At 44.5% G+C, this 21171-nt stretch overlaps 1 protein-coding gene across 1 annotated transcript in view; it reads left to right on the top strand.

The window, feature by feature from the left end:
• Window positions 1-21171, top strand: part of FSTL5 (follistatin like 5) — a 1180017-nt gene that overhangs the window by 653610 nt on the left and 505236 nt on the right. The window lies entirely within an intron of this gene.

Here is a 21171-nt window from a genome sequence, read left to right as displayed (position 1 = left end):
ATGCCAAATAAACTGAGATGTTTTAAAAATTTTGTTTCCATTTTTACATCGTTGTCATCAACGTGTCTTTGGATACTGTCATTTCTTCAATTCCATTAATTTTTGTTCTTGGTGTTGCAATTTCAATGTTGAGGAGTGTACATTGCAAGATGTGGGTGGCAAGACTTAATCTTTCTGCTCTCGCTCTCCTGTCTTTCAAGCTGCATATAGGTATAACACAAAGATTGGTTTGTATTTTATTTGCCCCAAAAGATATTTTCAGACCAAAAAAAAATCACAGTGATTTATAGACAGAAGTATCTCCCTTTTGTCTAACTTATCCAATTTGAAGTGTAATCTTACTCTAACAGCAGAGGAACTGAGATAATGTATAGCTGGTCTTTGTCATTGTTCTCCTATCAAAATGCATACAGGCCTAACAGAGAGATGGGCTTTTAGTTTGGAGCATGAAAGTCTTTGGATAAAGGCACCAGCAGTGAATGATGCTAATTAAGGGAAAAGAAGTTGTAGAACTTAAAGTACTAGTAGAGTTGTGATGAAGATGAACTACCACTCAAAAAAGTGGAAGTCAAATTACAGAGTTTGAAGTTTCGACAATTCCTAGACAAATTAGACTGCTATGCAGTTTTACCTTGTTGTGTGGGATGAGGGCAACAAGACCATGCTTTTATTCTAGTCTTGAGTGAAATGGCAGGTGTCACAATGTGACATGACCCAAGAGGTGGTCGTTCAGCTGATGGCGCAACACTCACACAACGGGATGGTATTGGGGAGAGGAAGGCCCTACCAATAGGGAATGATGGATGGCCAACACCTGAGTTCAAACCTGAGCCTGTCCCTGCACTTCCCTAATGCCATATGTGGGTCTTTCCCCTCCACCGCCATCAGGATACTTCATCCCTCGCTGTCACCTAACACTGCCCTGGATAATGCACTGGCTGGCATAGGGTGCTAGCCTAGTGACTACAGATAATATCACACAGGGGATAGTGATGAACCGTAAGGGACATGGAAATAACTCAGCTTTTAGACACCGTAGCTAAGCTCCGCACCGCAGATTGCGCAGCAACTGGACTCTAAACACCAGACGTGGCTGACATCACAGAGCTGCTCCTGCTAGGCTTGTCTCCAGTGAGAAACTCTATCACCAACAGTCAGCTGATGCATCAGGTGACCTTTTAAAGGATGGTGGGAGTGGTTACCACCCACATCAGCTGACCCAGCAGCACTGCAGTAACACCAGATTACCAGCGAGGAAAAACTGACATTAACCCCCAATGACCTGAAAGGAAAAAAGTTTTAACTGAGTGAAACCAGAGCTGCCACAAATCCAAAAATGAATCATGACAGCAGGTTTCTTTTGAGTATTATTGTGACTTCACTATATATTCATATTAGAAAGATCTACTCTAATTACTCTTAAACCTTCCATAGTGCAGGTAATCAATATTTTTAAACTGCATTTTGTATTTTCAAAGCAGAAAAAATGGCAAAGTCCTCTTTCATCCTGATAACATACATTATTACATTGAAAAATTGGTTCAGAATCAAGGAAGAGAACACATGTGATGTTAGGTGCAAGACTGTCACTTTCCCAGAGAGGGTGGGATTTGCTCTGTAAACCAACTGTGAAAACCGCACACATGAAGGAGACAGATGCTAAGCCAAGGGAAGTTACCCAGTCCTAATACTACCTGCCTACGTAAGTACTCTCAGGGACTAGAGAGACACACTCAAACATGCAGAGTGGTAGAGTAACCATTCTCATAAACCACACATAAAAGATAAAAGCGCGCCTGCGTGTACTGCTAGGGGCCTGTAATGAACGGAAACAGAAGCACAGATGTTGCAGTGTACATTCGTTTGTTGCAATTTTTGTGGAACCATGGGACTATGGTCCGGGGGACTTCGAAGGGGGCGGCGTAACTATGCGAGCCTCAGACAACTGCAGGTGCTACCTCCAGTTAAACCCTGGACATGTGGAAGCTGACCCAGCTGAACAGGCGGGCGGACTGGTATTGCAGGTAGTGGTGAACATGGCAAACGGCAAGCGGCAGAAAAAGGTAATGAGCCTGGACAGGTAGGAGCTGGTGCAGGAATCTGGCATGACAGCACGGCGAACCTGAGTACAGCAACAGGAAACACTTGTTGCTCAGTCATCTCCTCTAGGGCAGAGGAGCCAGAAATAATATTAACTATTCAGTCATTGGTTCAGACCATATTTTGAAAAAGACACGCTGTCACTTTAGGAGACTGGGAGTGCGCGTGCTCTCAGAGCCATGCCTGGAGACCTGCTGACCACACGCCAGGAAGCAGCAGCAGGAGGGAAGCCCATGGACCCAGGATTGGAGGTCAGTTAGCAGGGGGGAGACGGAGAGTGGGGATTCTGGTGGGACACCTGCGGAGAAGCGAGATCGGGCGCTGGCGTCACAGTTCCCCCCTTTACGCCCCATATTTTTCAAGCCTTCAAGATTACCGGTTTGAGGATGGAAACATGAAAAGAATTAGGCACACATAAATAGACTCACCCGCACTGTAGGGACCCCTGGGGACCAGGATAGCCAGAAAGTATAGGTGCACAGGACCTGAGTGATGAAGTTTAGCAAGCCGGCACAGGACCTACGGTCATGTGACTGCAAGGGGGCGGGGCTTAGCATCCTGCTTTCAGAGAAGACAGAAAACTCAGAGTCGGGCAAAACGGAGGTCATTCACAGTACGGACAGCGAGGTACAGGAGGGGTAAACAGACGGGAGGTCAGACAAAGCCAAAGGTCATACACAAGAGGGTGATGCGGTACCAAGGGGATGAGCAGAGAGAAGTCGGGTCACAAGCAGAGAGTCATACATAAGAGGTAGCGCAGTAAAAGAGGGACAGGCAGAACTCGTAACAGGGACAGAACCGAATCAAAACCAAACAAGCAAGCAAGATATCAGGCACAAGGCACACGTAGGCACAAGGTCAACTAACTCAGCCGAGGGCAGGAGTATAAATGACACCGGACCTAGGTCCAGTGAGCATTAAATAGCCGCCCTCTGCCAGGGAGAGGTGGAACAATTAACTCCCAGTCAGACCAGGACGGGCCAAAGCGAAACCCCGTCCTGGATCATGACATCTCCACACTTTAGAGAATTCCTCTTAAAAGGTGTCAGCTGCAGGAATGCCCGAAGACCCAGAGATGGGAAGAGGGATTCCGGGTAGGAGTCCAAACACAATCTGGAAGGGAAATATAGCAGAGGACTCACTTACATGATTATTGTAGGAGAACTCTGCCCACGATAGTAACTACCAAGTCATTATGATTCAAATTGATGAAATGATGCAGAAACCCAGACACGATCTGATTGGTCCTCTGCACTTGCCTGTTGGACTGAGGATGATAGGAAGAAGAAAAATCCAGCTCCACTTTCGATAGTTTACAGATCGCCCTCCAAAACTTCAAAGTGAACTGGACACCCCTGTCAGACACAATGTGGAGAGGAAACCCTAGAAGGAGGAAAATATGCTGAATGAAGTAGTTGGCAAGCTCAGGAGCAGGCGGCAGACCAGACAGAGGAACAAAGTGAGATATCTTCGAAAAGTGATCCAACACAACCCAGATAACCGAACAGCCAGAGGAGACGTGGAGATCCATAATGAAGTCCATAGCAATTTGATGCCAGGGGACCGAAGAAACAGGAAGTGGCAGAAGATGCCCCGACAGAAGATGCTTTGTCGTCTTGATTTGAGCACAGGGGGACAAGCCGAGACATACTCCCGGATGTCTTTTTCTATGGTAGGCCACCAATAGTAGCAGGAAATAAGTTGCAAAGTTTTCCTTTGTCCAGCATAACCGCCCAACTTGGAAGAATGACCCCACTGAAGAACTCGTCTCCTGTTTGAACTGGAAACCAAAGTCTTTCCGGGGGAACCTGAGAAAGATTGATGGAGGCTACTGACACCAACCTGGACGGCTCAATGATGTGATGAGGTTCCTCCTCCAGGTCTGGGGCAGGAAGGCCTTAGAAAGTGCATCGGCCTTAACATTCTTGCTAGCAGGGCGAAAGTGGAGAATGAAGTTGAATCTAGCAAAGAACAGGGACCATCTGGCCTGGCATGGATTCAGCCTCTGTGCTGACTGTTGGTAGGCAAGGTTTTTATGGTCAGTGAATGTGACAACCTGATGGAGTGCTCCCTCAAGGAGATGTCAGAGCCAAAATGATTGCCAACAATTCCAGATCACCAATGGAATAGTTCCTTTCAGAATCAAAAAAAGATCTTCAAGAAAAAACCACAAGAGACGATATGACAGGTGGAAGACTTTTGAGAGAATCGCCCCAGTGCCTATGGAGGAAGCATCCACCTGAGAAAAGAATTGTTTGCCCGTGAGCGGTCGATGGAGAAAGGGCGCAGAAGAGAAAGCTTTCTTCAGTGAAGTAAAGGCCTCTTCCGCCTCAATAGTCCAATCCTTGGAGTTAGCGCCTTTTCAGGGCAGAGACGAGATGGGAGCCACCCGGGATGAGAAATGTGGAATGAATTGGCCGTTATAGTATACGAACCCCAGGAACCAATGTACTGCCTTAAGCCCGGCTGGGCGAGGCCATTTGAAGATAGCAGCTAACTTCTCCGGATCCATATTTAGACCTGTGGATAAGGCATTGCAGCCAAGAAAAGGCAGAGAGGGTTGCTTAAAGACACACTTCTCCAACTTGGCGTACATTCTATTCTCCCTGAGCCTCATTCCTCCGATGAATGACTAAGTCTGCGGAGTAAATCAAAATGTCATTCAGGTAGACAACAACACATGAATAGAGGAGATCCCTAAAAATGTCATTCACGAACTCCTGGAATATGATGGGCCCATTATTGAGGCCGATCGGCATAACCAGATTCATAGTGGCCATCTCGGATGTTGAAGGGTGTCTTCCTCTTGTCTCCCTGACATATGCGGATTAGGTTGTAGGCCTCTCTGAGATCTAGCTTAGTGAAGATCTTAGCTCCTCTGAGACAATCAAACAGCTCCGAAAAAAATGGCAGCGGATACCTAGGGACCCATCCTTATTCTTGACAAAAAAGCACCTGTCAGAGAAGATGACCTCTGAATAAATACTCTAGCCAAGTTCTCCTGGATGTACTCTGACAAGGCCCAGGTCTCAACCTGGGATAAAGGATAGATTTGGAGGAGACGTTCTTGGGAGCAGGTCAATGGGACAATCATACGACCTGTGTCGTATGATTGGAATCTCTGGCATCTCTGCTTCCTTTTTATCAAAAGATGTCAGAGAAAGACTAGTAGGAGGATAGTAAAGCTGGAAGAGAAGTTGGTGACACTGGGGGGTGAGCAGGACGAAAGGGATGCAGGAGTCTCCCCAGCGCAGAACATCTCCAGTCCTCCAGTTTAACACAGGCTCGTAGGCTTGAAGTCAAGGTATACCTAAAAGCAAAAGGTTAGACAAACCAGGTAAAACATAAAAACAGATTCTCTCTGAGTGCGTCAGACCTACCCAAAGTTTCACTGGCTCAGTATGGAAGCTAACAGGCTCAATGAAGGGTTTGCCATCCACAGAAATCACCAGCACCAAGTTCGGGAGACACTGGACTAGAATCTTATAACTGTCCACCACAGCTTGCTGGATGAAGTTCCCCATGGCTCCGGAATCCAGGTTGCCTGACTCCGAAAAACTGACAGTGCCAAAGGACAAAGACATGGTCATCTGCAGCAAAGGAGAGGGATGATCCCTACTCAGGGAAGCCTCTCCTACTGACCCTAGGCTCTGGAGTTTCTGGACCTCTCAGGACAGAAGCGGATCAGATTTTCAGAACTACCGCAGTAGAAACACCTCCCCTCCAAGCAGCGCTCCTCCTGGTGCTGTTTAGCCAAGTTCACTTGGTCCACTTGCCTAGCTTCCAGAGGAGAGATTGAGCTCTGAGAAGTAATTGGTTTCTGGAAACTGGGAGCTAGGCAATAAGGTCTACTCTCACGCTTGGACTCCTTGGAGCGTTCTTAAAACCAAAGGTCAGTATGGTTCACCAGGGATATCAGGTCATCCAGAGTTATGGGAATGTCCTGACCCACCAGCTCATCCTTTATTCTTCCAAAGAGACCCTCCCAGAAGGCAGCCATCAAGGTCTCATCATTCCATGATAACTCAGAGGAAAGGGTGCTGAAAGGAACAACATACTGAGCCACTGTGAGACTTTCCTGGTGTTGGTGAAGAAGAGAGGAAGCTGTTGAAGAGCAACAGCCAGGCTCAAACGTCCTGTGGAAAGTCCCAAGGAAAGACTGGAGGTCATTAACCAAAGGGTCCCCTCTCTCCCATAACGGATTCAGCCAGGAGAGAGCCTCTCCAGCAAAGTGCAACATAATTAAGGCTACCTTGCCAGATCAGATGCAAACATATGGCTTGGAGTTCAAAGTGCAGTGTGCACTGATTAATGAACCCCCGACACTGAGCAGGATCGCTGCCGAACCAGGTGGGAGCCGTTAGACGAAGTCCTTTACCTGTCGCTTAACTGGGAACCTGGAAACCAGCAGCAGAGGTAGTCACAGCCTGGGCAGAGATGGCAGAAGCCGTGAATATCACCGAGTCCATGCATGTGTCAGGTTCCTGTCAGCGTCGGCAACTGCCACGGCTGGGCAGAGTGACTTACCCACACCACGGGAGAGCACGAGGCCCACTACGGTAGTGAAGGTTTCTGCTGACAGGACCTGAGGAACGGAAAATAGTAAGGAGTACCAGGACCTACGATCATGTGACTGCAGGGGGCGGGGATTAGCATCCTACTACTGCAGATGATGAGATGTACCTACTGCTGGAATACTGTAGTAGAGGAGAGGAAAACGCAGGTCAGACAAGCAGAGGTCATACACGAGAGAGCGGTGCGGTACCAAAGGAACGGGCAGAGAGTAGTCAAGTCACAAGCAGAGAGTCATACACAAGAGGGCAGCGTGGTACAAAAGGAATGAGCAGAGAGTAGTCAAGTCACAAGCAGAGATTCATACACAAGAGGGCAGCGTGGAACAAAAGGGACAGGCAGAACTCATAACAGGGACAGAACCAGATCAAAACCAAACAAGCAACAAGTTAAAGCACAAGGCACACGTACACAAGAGGTCAACTAACTCAACCGAGAGCAGGAGTATAACTGACACCGGACCTAGGTCTAGTGAGCATTAAATAGCCGCCCTCTGCCAGAGAGATATGCAAAACAGAAGCCGCGGAGACACCATCACGTGTTTCTCAACGCAAGCAATGACCAGCCAGGTCTTTGTCCGGGAAGGAACAACCACGGGAAGGGCAGTCTCCAATGAAGGAAACCACCTATGCCAAAACATGGTATCCATCCACATACAGCTGTTTCGGGGTATTGCCCCTCATCAGTGTGGAGTAGGAAACTGGCTGGTAGGAGCAATGCCTAGTAAAAAGACTATGAAGAGGAGGATGAATGAACTCATGGAGATCAACATCCGACACTGCGGAGACACCATCACGTGTTTCTCAACGCTGTGATTCTAGAGCACTGCCCCCATCCCTTATGGGAAATATGCAAAACATGCAAAACAGAAGCCGCGGAGACACCATCACGTGTTTCTCAACGCAAGCAATGACCAGCCAGGTCTTTGTCCGGGAAGGAACAACCACGGGAAGGGCAGTCTCCAATGAAGGAAACCACCTATGCCAAAACATGGTATCCATCCACATACAGCTGTTTCGGGGTATTGCCCCTCATCAGTGTGGAGTAGGAAACTGGCTGGTAGGAGCAATGCCTAGTAAAAAGACTATGAAGAGGAGGATGAATGAACTCATGGAGATCAACATCCGACACTGCGGAGACACCATCACGTGTTTCTCAACGCTGTGATTCTAGAGCACTGCCCCCATCCCTTATGGGAAATATGCAAAACATGCAAAACAGAAGCCGCGGAGACACCATCACGTGTTTCTCAACGCAAGCAATGACCAGCCAGGTCTTTGTCCGGGAAGGAACAACCACGGGAAGGGCAGTCTCCAATGAAGGAAACCACCTATGCCAAAACATGGTATCCATCCACATACAGCTGTTTCGGGGTATTGCCCCTCATCAGTGTGGAGTAGGTGGTTTCCTTCATTGGAGACTGCCCTTCCCGTGGTTGTTCCTTCCCGGACAAAGACCTGGCTGGTCATTGCTTGCGTTGAGAAACACGTGATGGTGTCTCCGCGGCTTCTGTTTTGCATGTTTTGCATATTTCCCATAAGGGATGGGGGCAGTGCTCTAGAATCACAGCGTTGAGAAACACGTGATGGTGTCTCCGCAGTGTCGGATGTTGATCTCCATGAGTTCATTCATCCTCCTCTTCATAGTCTTTTTACTAGGCATTGCTCCTACCAGCCAGTTTCCTACTCCACACTGATGAGGGGCAATACCCCGAAACAGCTGTATGTGGATGGATACCATGTTTTGGCATAGGTGGTTTCCTTCATTGGAGACTGCCCTTCCCGTGGTTGTTCCTTCCCGGACAAAGACCTGGCTGGTCATTGCTTGCGTTGAGAAACACGTGATGGTGTCTCCGCGGCTTCTGTTTTGCATGTTTTGCATATTTCCCATAAGGGATGGGGGCAGTGCTCTAGAATCACAGCATTGAGAAACACGTGATGGTGTCTCCGCAGTGTCGGATGTTGATCTCCATGAGTTCATTCATCCTCCTCTTCATAGTCTTTTTACTAGGCATTGCTCCTACCAGCCAGTTTCCTACTCCACACTGATGAGGGGCAATACCCCGAAACAGCTGTATGTGGATGGATACCATGTTTTGGCATAGGTGGTTTCCTTCATTGGAGACTGCCCTTCCCGTGGTTGTTCCTTCCCGGACAAAGACCTGGCTGGTCATTGCTTGCGTTGAGAAACACGTGATGGTGTCTCCGCGGCTTCTGTTTTGCATGTTTTGCATATTTCCCATAAGGGATGGGGGCAGTGCTCTAGAATCACAGCGTTGAGAAACACGTGATGGTGTCTCCGCAGTGTCGGATGTTGATCTCCATGAGTTCATTCATCCTCCTCTTCATAGTCTTTTTACTAGGCATTGCTCCTACCAGCCAGTTTCCTACTCCACACTGATGAGGGGCAATACCCCGAAACAGCTGTATGTGGATGGATACCATGTTTTGGCATAGGTGGTTTCCTTCATTGGAGACTGCCCTTCCCGTGGTTGTTCCTTCCCGGACAAAGACCTGGCTGGTCATTGCTTGCGTTGAGAAACACGTGATGGTGTCTCCGCGGCTTCTGTTTTGCATGTTTTGCATATTTCCCATAAGGGATGGGGGCAGTGCTCTAGAATCACAGCGTTGAGAAACACGTGATGGTGTCTCCGCAGTGTCGGATGTTGATCTCCATGAGTTCATTCATCCTCCTCTTCTCTGCCAGAGAGAGGCAGAAACAATTAACCCCCTGTCTGATCAGGATGGGCAAAAGCGAAACCCCATCCTGGATCATGACAGCATGTATATAAGTTGCACAGATAGGTCATGATCTTCTCCTGCTAGTCTCTCAGGCGGGTGACCTCTTGACATAACTCGGCATCCAGAGGTGTTTGGGATCCAGCGGGTTCCATGGTCTAAGCAATCTGTAACAAATGAAAATGGAGTCACAGGTGTTGCAGTGTACATTCGTTTATTGCAATTTTTGTGGAACCATGGTGCGGGGGGCTCCGAAGGGGGTGTGACTATGTGAGCCTAAGACACCCATACTAAGACCCCTCGGACAGGGTCAGATTGGAATGCCCAAAGGATACAGGTGCTACCTCCAGTTAGACCCCAGACACGTGGAAGCTGACCCAGCAGAACAGGCGGACAAACTGGTATTGCAGGTAGCATTGAACTCGGCAAACGGCAAGCCGCAGAAACAGGTAACGAGCAGGGACAGGTAGGAACTGGTGCTGGAAGCTCTGGTGTAGTCCTAGCTGATGTAGAGAAATGCAGCAGGAGGAGACAAACAGGATTAGTAGGATACTGACAGGATACTGGTGGTACACTGGCAGAAAGCTGGCACAACAGCACTGGGAACCTGAGTACAGCAACAGGAAACACTAGTTACTCAGGCACCTCCTTCGTCTAGGGCAGAGGTTCTAGAAATACCATCAACTATTCAGTCATTGGTTCAGACCATATTTTGAAAAAGGCACGCTGTCTCTTTAAGAGACTGGCAGTGCACGCACATGCACTCTCAGAGCCATGCCTGGAGACCTGCCGACAGCGCGCCAGGAAGCAGCAGCAGGAGGGAAGCACATGGACCCAGGAACGGAGGCCAGGTAGCGGGGCCCGGACAGGGAGCGGGGATTCTGGCAGGACACCTGCGGAGAAGCGGGACCGGGCACTGGCGTTACAGGGCCTTTTATACACTAGGCTCCGCCCCAAACACTCATGCCCAGTTGTCCGAGACGCCACCCACAGACCAATTCGGAGCTTCCACCTCCCCGGAGCAGCAAACCTCTTGCCACCAATGAGCAGACACCACATCATGGACATGCTCAGTTAGAAGATCTCTGGACTTAGAATCCCAAGCGTCAGGCTACACCTGCATATTGCTTGTTACCATAGACTTGGCTGGAGAGCCAACAGTAACCAAACGAATATCATGCGCCTGAGCAAGATGCTGGGACCGACATCTGTGTTCAGCATCAATTGCAGTGGATGTACCAGAATGGAAGACCACAGTACCATGCAATGCTTGGGATCTATCCCACGAAGCAAGAGAATCCCGACGCCTAACACGTACTGAGCTCCTGAGAGGTTTCTATCTTGATAGATCAGAGCTGTTTTAGCAACTCAAGAGAACATGTACACAATAATAGGCAGGTGGTTTCAATATTATGGCCAAAGAATACATTAAACAAGTAATTTACAAGTAGAAAGCATTGTCTGTGCTTACGGCAACTTCAGTCTTATAAGCTGGAAAAGAGTAGTTGATATAATGAGTGTGATGTATGATCATTAATAAGCCAGCAGTAGCAGCAGAGAAGAAAGCTTTATTTTTCACATTACTGGACACTGTTGTTTTTTCACCATTTCCTTGATCTGAAATAACACTTGTTGCTTGGAGGCAGAATATTCAGTTAAATTATTGGCTTCTACAGTAATATTATTATTTCACGTTCTTTAACTATCAGAAGGGGGTTCTATCTGTCATCAGTTTGGCTAAAAATGATTCATGATAAAATGTGAGAATATTAATGCATTTAGCAGGTTATGGTATGAATAACATGTAAGAAACATTTTAATGATCTCTTTCCTATATTGATTAAGATTACAGACCCAAAACTGTCAGCACTGCCTGACTGTCAGAATGACATTGCTGTCTTTCCTCTAATGTAGCTATTCAGCCTGAATATATAACATCTTGTAGATCTAAATATTAATTTGTATTTTAGCATGAGCAATCCAATCACATTAGTATTTTGGTAAATTTGGTTGAGATTAGAGATGATCAAATTTGCCAAGATTCTTTTCGCCAAATCAAACAGATTTTGCAGTAGAATTTGAGCTGCAGTGATGTTATTCGATGTAATTGCATGCTGCATATTATGCTATTGGGTCCCTTGATAGCTTAATAAATATTATATGTAAAAAAAAAATAATATTATTCAACTAACTGCTTGCCTGTCCCACCACCCACATAGCTATCTAGTCCTCTCCGCCTCCTTTTCTCCTCCTATGTTACACATCCACTTAGACATCTTCACCCTGAGCTGTGGCTTCAGGTTCACCTCTGACACCAGTACACACCATGTCCTCACTTGGGCGATGCAAGTCATAATGTCATGACATTGTGCTGAATTAGGAATTAACTATTAATTGGAAATAAAATCAGTATTCTGGAGAATACATTTTTTGTAAAATTTGATCAGAATGCAATTCCAATTGTATAAATTCACTCATTTCTACTTGAGATAACTTGTATCCACACAAATTCTCTATGATAAGTCTCATCTGACCTCATGGAGGGCAGGAGGTATCGTCTTGGGAAGTCAGGAGTAGAGCACTTGTAAATTTCAGGTTTGTAGCTTTAATTAAATAAATCTGTAAATTTAAATGTACTATCTGCTATTAATCTAAAATATATATAATGCTGTATGATATCAAAAGATATTGGCCTAATTATAAATGTATAAAAAAAAATTAACATCATAAAATAAGTTCTCCATGGATTCATTATTTATAATTTTAGTATTTCCTCCCCTTACTGCACTTTTTTTTGTAAATCAGTGTATTCTTTTACCATGCCTGCTGAGGGGATATTGTTGGGCAGCTGGAGAGTGTTGCTGGGTGTTTTATAAAATCTCTTTACCTGCTACCATCCCTTTTCACAAAATGCAGTCTCATCGACTCACTAAGGGTCATATACTGCAGTTACCTGTCCCTCCACTAATTTCTTGCTTGGCTTATAATTTTCTTTTGTAAACTAATGTGTGGAATACCTTGGCATTAAAAATTGCAGTTAATGATAGGAATAGATTTAGTTTTCAAAATCCTATGTCTAACACGCATAATGACATATGAGTCTAGCACAACAGATCTTTCTCAAAATGCAAGGATTTTGGGACAAAGAGTATGAACTTTGACTGGGTCATTCAAGCACATGCATATGCTTTGACCTAAACTATTCCATTGTAGCTCTGGCAGCATGTTTAGGGTCATTGTCCTGTAGAAAAGTGAACCTATGCCCCAGTTTCAAGTCTTTCACTGGCTCCAACAAGTATTTCACCAGGATTGCCCTGAATTTAGCTAAATTAATCTGTATATCACCTCTCATCAGCTTGTCCCTACTGAAGAAAAGCATCAGTACAGCATGATATTGCCACCACCATGTTTGACGGTGGGGATGGTGTTTTCAGGGTGATGTGTTCCTTTCCACCACACATACAGTGGCATGTAAAAGTTTAGGCACCCCAGGTCAAAATTATTGTTAATGTAATCCAGGCACCCGGCACCTTGTTCTCTGGTAGTCACTGGGCGCACACTGAATGTTTCTTTCTCTTTGGTCTCTGCGGCTGGTGGCGGGAGACTGCAGATGCTGGCCTGTGATGCTGGTGCTCCCAGGATGGAGCAGTTCTCTCTGTGGTCTGCTGGACATCCAGCTTCCCTGAGCACAGCAGTCCCTCTCTTTCTGGTCTGCTGCAGGAAGCTTGGCCCTTCTCCCTGCTGTGGCCCCTCTGCAGGCGGTGGGGCCTGTCACAGCATCGGTGCTGTGTGGAGGGACGTGTGCTACTCTGACCACACATTGCTCCGGGTTGGTGCTAAATTCCACTGCTGTGCATGCTCTGCCTTTTTATCCCCTCGCCCCTCTCTGTCAGGAGAAAGTTCCGGCACACTAATGCTTCCCCTCGGGAACAGAGGATCCAACCTCAACAGTTCCGGACCTGGCATGCAGGTACCGCTGTCCGGCAATCCCCCTTACAATACCTTGCATTAATTTTCTTTGGATATGACATTTACTATGCAAACTCTCAGTAACTTGAAAAATCATTTTGATTTTTATTCTGCCATGATATGTGACTTTCTTCACTCATCAAAGTGAAGCATCTCTGAAGTTTGTGTGCCAGGCAGCATAAGTTTCAAAACAAAGTTTAATTAGACTGGGCTTGAACTTAAGCTTTTTATTCCATTATTCCTTTTTCTTCATTTATGAGATTAACCATTCTGTACTGTATCTGAAAAATCTTCTAATTCGGATGTTTGAATGTTTCATGTATCAAAATCAGATATCAGACTCAGGTATCAGAATCATGTATTAGACTCAGGGATCAGTCAGGTATCAGAGTCAGGTATCAGAATCAGTTATCAGAGTCAGGTGTCAGAGTCATCAGAGTCAGTTATCAGACTCAAGTATCAGAATCAGGTATCAGATAGAGTATTTCTGATGTTTGACTTTGATATATGATCATATTCTAAAATGGACACTGTATGCCTGAAATACGATTATGAAAAACAGTGGTGACAAGTTTATCAGTTTATGCATAACCTCATAACTTTAAATTAAAAAATGATGCAACAGGTGCAAAACTAATGAGCTATAGGTTTAGCTGATTACTGTGAATGTAATTCAGAGGTTTTGGCAGGGTTACTTCATACAACAATTTTTCCAGACAATTAAAAAATGACAAATGCTTAAAAGAAACTCAAGTTTTATAGAGATGCTATCCAACTAGAACCAATCTGCGTCAATTTGTGATTTCATTCATGATTACGATTACAATGATGTCATTGTTCTTTCTCCATTTGTTTTATCACAATCACCAATGAAAGTATCCCACGTTTTACATTTCATTAATTTTCATTCTCTCCTGTAAATTTGTTTTAGGTCCCCTTAACACATCCTGGTGATTCCTGTAGTGGAAAAAATAGTAATGGTGAGATCCGTGGTCCATGTGCCATCTCTGTGTAGGCATGTGACATCCATGTGACCGCCGTTCTTGTGGTAAGCTTTATACCTCCGATCACAGCTGAGCGCTCACACTGTCTTTTGACAGCATGGGAACAGCGGCTCTCTCACCGGCGGGGATGTTTTCACCGCCAATCAGAAGCAGTGTTTGCCGCGCTGTCATGCACATGACAGCATAGCAAACACTTGATGTTCGGGCCCCCAATCAAGTGAATGGGGTCTGGGTTCGAGTTTGGATCCCGGTGTTGTTCTGGTACCCGAACCCGAACTTTTTGTAACTGTTCGGCCGAAACCGCCGGACTCGAACATCCAGGTGTCCGCCCATCTCTAATGTTCTGACTACGATCAGTTACTGGTCAAAATTTGTCAACATTTGCACTGCTCCTTTGATGTGATGCAGTATTGTAAATGGAGATTTAATAAAATCATATTTTATGTTTTACAAGCCATCTATGTCAACCTCCTTTTCATCTGGTTTACTTATTCGCCGGAGCTAGCGAGCGAACTGACTTTGGCTTTAAGGATATGTCATGGACGTTAGATCTGCTGTATGTTCAATCAGATTAGCTGACCTTTCCATGGGCTGTAACAGGCAAATGTTTGTGAAGGGAAACCATATAGCTTATACTTTCTTACACCTGCGCTTTTAGCAGAAACCTTTATTTATTCATACATTCCATAAATAAAATGCACATCCTGTTATTGATATGTCACAGTCAAGAAAAGCAATCTATTTTATTCACCTTGTCTTAAAAATAGAAAACATTCTAATCTTAATCTTTGAGAACTACAAGCAGGAATTCCTATTTCTGGCCAGTAGCGTATATATCACACAGAAATAAAACATTTTATCTTTTTTTAGAAAGGTTGAAGCAACAGTGTAGGATAAATTATTATTGTTTAGTATCATATTAATAGCCTTTGAAAATTTTATCTTCCAATTATTTGCTATGTTGCATTTGTATGTTTAATTGGACATCACTTAATCCCTCCAGGATAGAAAAAGTCATAGTAGTTATCTTTACGCAAATACTGTATATATTCTGTCACTTAGAGCTTTCTCATCTAGTCATTTCAAAGGGCAAATGCAAAATAATAAACACAAACATTTGGGCAAAAATCATGGGAGCTGCAAACGAATTCATACAGCGCAGCTAACTGACACCATGCCATTTAATAAAATTATCACTGTTCCTAAGCAACAATAAAAGTAATAGAGAATAAATACAGCAGAAAAATAATCGCTACTGACTTTGCACCATCAGCAATATGGCTTGAACACACATTAATTTCAATGAAATTGTTGCTAAAAATTAGATTTTAGTGTTAGGAATAAAATTATTTTGTTCTGATCACTTCAGCTGCTAATGAAATCAATTAAAGAGAACCTGTGAGAAAAAAATGAAGTTACTTTCTTCCTACAGCCACTCATTTCCAGTCGTTAGGGCCGTGCCAGGATAGGGAACAGTTAGCACTCACTACACAGTAAGCACTCTGTAATCACTCCCTCTGCTCGGCTCAGACAAAAGACGTTAGAAACGCGTTGCTTGTGCTCCTGTTTTTATCCTAGATTTGGATATACCCATTCTTTTACCCTTCTAACCCCACTCCTTGCCCTTCCCCTGCTTATTTTTCCCATTACAATAAAAAATATGTCTTAAGTATAGTAAAATATTGAGAGAAGACACTTAAAAGATAGAAGTGATGTGCCACATGAACAGCTTGTTATTTTTGTTAAAATAGTTTTTTTCTTTTTGGAAAAAGAAATCAAGTCACTTGACACAAAAACGCGTTGCTTGGAGGCTTGTGTGTTCCCCTCTAGTCATAAAGTTGTTTCATTTTGTGCCATTGTGTTCTTATCGCTGCTTTTAATATTGGATTGAATAAACATTTTTTATGAACACATGAGTGCTGGCCTTTTGCTTGATTCATACTCTGTAATCACATGCTCTAAAAAAAAAGCAGAAAAGCCATTCCACCAGCATCAAGGTGTACCCAAATTCAGGATGGTCCTAACCTCTAGTATTAAAACCTTACCATGTGTCAAAGTGATGTCTGTCTGAAAAAGGGCTGAGCAGGACCCAGTCCCAAACATGGAAACGCAGCAAATGGGAAGCTTTTTAAATGTAATATTAAGCTCAAAGGAAAGGAGGCCGCACACTAACCTGCACTAAATGCAGAAAGCTAAAACTAAACAGAAAAAAATGAACTGGACTATAAGTTGATATGCATGCAAAACAGGAGCATGTTCACATTGGCCATTATACAAAGGTAAGAAGAAGAACCATAGCTAGGCATGCTTCCTCCTTGACAGGTCCGGAGCCATTGGAGCTGTCACCTATGTTGCAAGAGGAAGGGCTTAGTGCCCTGGACCATTCTCTGCACTTATAAAATGTGCTCAAAGTGCTGCCCATTGTGTTGGATTGTCAATGCAACCCTCTTCTCCCACTCTTGACACACTGATAGCAACACTGCAGAAGAAATGCTAGTCTAAGGGGGTCAGATTCCTTGTAGGACTGCTTGGACCTTCCACCCATAATGTGGTGGTGCACCATCTTGCTGGAAAAACTCAGGGAACGTGCCATCTTCAGTGCACAAAGAGGGCAACACATCATCATTTAGCAATTTCAGATATCCAGTGGCATTGAGATTTCCATTGATGAAGAATGCCCCCACTATCTTTGTACCCCATATACCACTCCATACCATCAATTTTGGGTGTCAGGTCTGAGCATTCTTACATGAGAAATTTCCTGGAAAGTGGATTGGTCATCGTGGGCTAGTTGAATTGCCACCAATGCCTCCCGATCTGACCCCCTTAGACTTTTTTCTTTGGGGTCATCTGAAGGCAATTGTCTATGCTGTGAAGATACGAGATGTGCAGCATCTGAAACAATGGATACTGGAAGCTTGTGCTTGTATTTCTTCTGCGGTGTTGCTATCAGTGTGTCAAGAGTGGGAGAAGAGGGTTGTATTGACAATCCAACACAATGGGCAGCACTTTTAACACATTTTGTAAGTGGTCATAAACTTGTAAATAACTCATGAAAGAATAAAGTTACCTTAAAACCAAGCACACCATTGTTTTTCTTGTGAAATTCTCAATAAGTTTGATGCTTCACATGACCATCTTCCCATTAAAAAAATAACATTGGATCCAAAATGGCCAACTTCAAAATGGCCACCATGGTCAATGCCCATCTTGAAAAGTTTCCTCCCATATACTAATGTGCCACAAACAAAAAGTTGATATATATATATATATATATATATATATGTATGTGTGTGTGTGTCTTTTATCATAATGACTTGGAGAATCATGATGACAAATCATTCTTACCATATATTGAATACAACAACTTTTTTTGCAGTTTCACCATTTCACCTCAGTTGGATTTTTTTCTGATTTCTAGCACATTGAATTCTACAGTTAATGATAGCTTTCAAACCTACAACTCATCCTACAAGAAAAGCCTTCATACATCTATTACAATGGGAAAAATGGATATGACACTTTGACCACCCTGGCCCATCTGCACCTTCCCAGCCTTCCCTCACATTCGATCCATCTCTCCCATTCACCAGCGCTGGAGCATCGTGGCCGCCTACATTACATGAATCCACTGGTGAGGAGATCGCTTTCCCTTTACCCCACCCTTCTGCCGCTGCCACGTCTAGTACACCTGCGGGTACTGGGCGGCAGCTGCAGAGGGGTCAGGAAAAGACCTATGCTCCAGAGTTCTTGCATCTGAATGCATCTTTCCAGAACTGTCTTAAAGTCTTGTCAGAGCAAATATCCGCAGGCTTTCAGGTGATCAACTCCGCCATTCTGGAGTTCAAGACACTTCTGCAAACCATGCATTCAGAAGCAAGAAGTTTGCCAAACCACACGTTTTTCAGGTCTGTTGTGGAGCGCATGGAAACGCTCTCTACTAGCCAGCAGATGCATGTAATGCATTCGTGCCATGCTGCTCTACTGCAGGTTACCTCCCAACCTCCTCCTCCCACCCCAGTAGTTCCTCCACCTGCACCCCCTCCAGCCACTGACCCTCCTCCCCTCCTATTCCATACCAGCAACCTCCCCAGTACCAGCAACCTCCCAAGTACCAGCAACCTGCCCCGTACCAAACTCCTACCCTGTACCAAACTCCTTCCCCCTACCACTTCTCAACCACATCATCTGCTACTCCAGCCCCTGCTCAACCCTCCACTCCATCACACACCCCCTGCTCTGCCTCCAACATGTCCATCCATTCTCTTGCCTTTTCCACCCCTTCACCTCTAACTGTTCCTTCCCCACCACCATCCCAGTCCTCTCTCCACACTCCCAGTGTCGAAGTGTCCCGCAGCCCCTCCAGCAGTATTTCCACCCCACACTACACTAATTTATGATTGTGTGTTGAAAATAAAAGAACAAGTTTACATGTTTAAAGCTTTCTTAAAAAATTTTCTATTGAAATTTACAAAAATTTTATTAAAAAAAAGTTTCAATAAAAGTTAAATTTTTGTATTACAATTGGTGTCTGTCATTTATTTCTGTGGCTAAATCTGTTTAAACCAAAGGTAAAATACTGGTTATAGAAAAGGTAAAAATTATTGGGTATACTAAACAAGGTACATAACTTTGGGTAAAAGGTAAATAAATTTTACCTTTTAGCCACAGTTATGTCCCTGGTTGTGTTTTAGGCAAAGTATTTCACCTTTTAGCAAAAGTTGTGTATCTTGTTGGGGATTACGTAACAATGTACACAACTTTTGTTAGAAGGTGAAATACTTTGCCTAAAACACAACCAGGGACACAACTGTGGCCAAAAGGTAAAAATTGATAAACCACAACAAGATAGACAACTTTGGTTGGCAAAGGTATACTGTTGGTACAGAAGGTACATGACTTTGGTTAAGGGCAGAAATTTATTAAACTCTGTCATCCTGCCAATCTATTCTTCCTTGAAGTGACATAAAGTATTGTGCAAAATTGTCCCTCATTCGTGAAACCGTCACAGAACTTCTATTGGTAATGTTTTGGTAATCTTGCAAGGTGGTTTCTTCAGAGGTGTCCTCAATGGAAATGGGTTCCTTGCAAATAACAAAATTGTGCAGGACCATGCATGCTTTGATCACCTCGTCCACAGTTTTAGTCTTGAGGTTGATCGCAGTCAATAGGACTCGCCATTTGGCTGTCAGAATACCAAAAGCGCACTCCACTATTCTTCTTGCTCTTGTGAGGCGGTAATTAAAAATGCGTTTTGCTCTTGTCAATCCTCTGCTAGAGTACGGTTTCAAAAGGTGTTCTGACAGCTGAAAGGCTTCATCCCCTACACATACAAAAGGCATAGGTGGGCCAGATGTTTGTGGCAGCGGTCTGGGGAGTGGGAACTGGAAGGTGTTTCCATACAGTCTATGCCCCATGGCAGACAGTTTGAAAACTTGAGAGTCATTGGAGCGGCCATAGGCCCCAATATCGACATCAATAAATTTGTATTCCGCATCAGCGATGGCCATGAGGACAATGGAAAAATATTTCTTGTAATTGAAATATTCAGATCCCGATCCTGCTGGCTTTGCATTGCGGATATGTTTCCCGTCCACAGCGCACAAGCAATTCGGAAAATGACATATCTGTAGAAACTTGTCAGCAATTTCAATCCACCTCTCTGTTGTGGGCTCTGGTACAAACTCATCAACTAAAGAGTCCCACAGTGCACGGCATGTGTGCTTCACAATTCCAGATATGGTGGAAATCCCAAGTCTGTACTGAAAATGGAGTGACAAAAGGGATTCTCCAGTTGCAAGGAATCTGGGGGGAATTAAAAAAAAAATAGTTCAAAATCACAGCATTACATACCAAAAACTCAGCTGCAACACTTGTAGATACAAACTACCACCAACAACATTCCAGTGAAAGTGTGCTCTGAAGCGAGCAGATCCAATAAATGTGGCTTACCTTAGAGTCACCATCAGACGCTCTGTCGGTGAAATGGAGAAGCGGCAATAGGTGTCCGATCTTCTTATGAGGTCTGCAAAGCGCTCCACCAAGTAATCAAAATTCTCCATTTTCATCTGAGCATATGCAAAAAATTTCTCTGGGTTTCGTCTAAGGTCCATGCAGAGTGTAGAATACACCCCACGTGTCATTCTCTTGGCTGTGATGGGGTGGATTCACAAACGGCGTCGACGTCGCTGATGCATGATGCGCTCTTGCTCTCTCCTTCTCCAGAACAATCACCCTCAAACGATTCGCCTCCACTGTAAAATCCACCAAATTCTTCAAAATGTTTCCTATCACAACATCCATCTTCACCAGTCACTTGCTCTTCTCTCCAACCTGCACTTTCTCCTCTACAACCTGTCAAAGATGGGCTGTAGGAACACGGTATATATAGGTTTTCAGTAGCCAATCATGTCTGGAAGCCCCCAAGGGGCGTTTTTAAAAACCGGATCCGTCGAAAAACGGATGGAAAAACGGATGAAACGGATGAGACGGATCCGGTTTTTGGTTGGCTACGCAAGACGGATCCGGCAGAAAACCGGATCCGTCACATCTGGTTTTACCTAACATTTGACGGATCCGGCGCGACGCCGGATCATGCCTGATGGCAAAAAACTGATGTGTGAAAGTAGCCTAAGTTGACAAAAAATTCTGAAGTTCAGTGTTTCTGTGGCTTCTCAAGAAAATGTCATTAAATTCATCTAGAAATGTACTATATTATGATGACTGGTATTTTTTACTTGCCTTCTAATCTGTACATTTGATATATATTTTACAATTTTAAGTATCAA

The sequence above is a fragment of the Dendrobates tinctorius genome, unplaced genomic scaffold (assembly GCF_039654945.1).
Source record: "Dendrobates tinctorius isolate UK_male_01 unplaced genomic scaffold, ASM3965494v1 ptg000008l, whole genome shotgun sequence".
NCBI classification, from domain to species: domain Eukaryota; kingdom Metazoa; phylum Chordata; class Amphibia; order Anura; family Dendrobatidae; genus Dendrobates; species Dendrobates tinctorius.
This window is presented reverse-complemented; position numbering and strand designations above follow the sequence as displayed.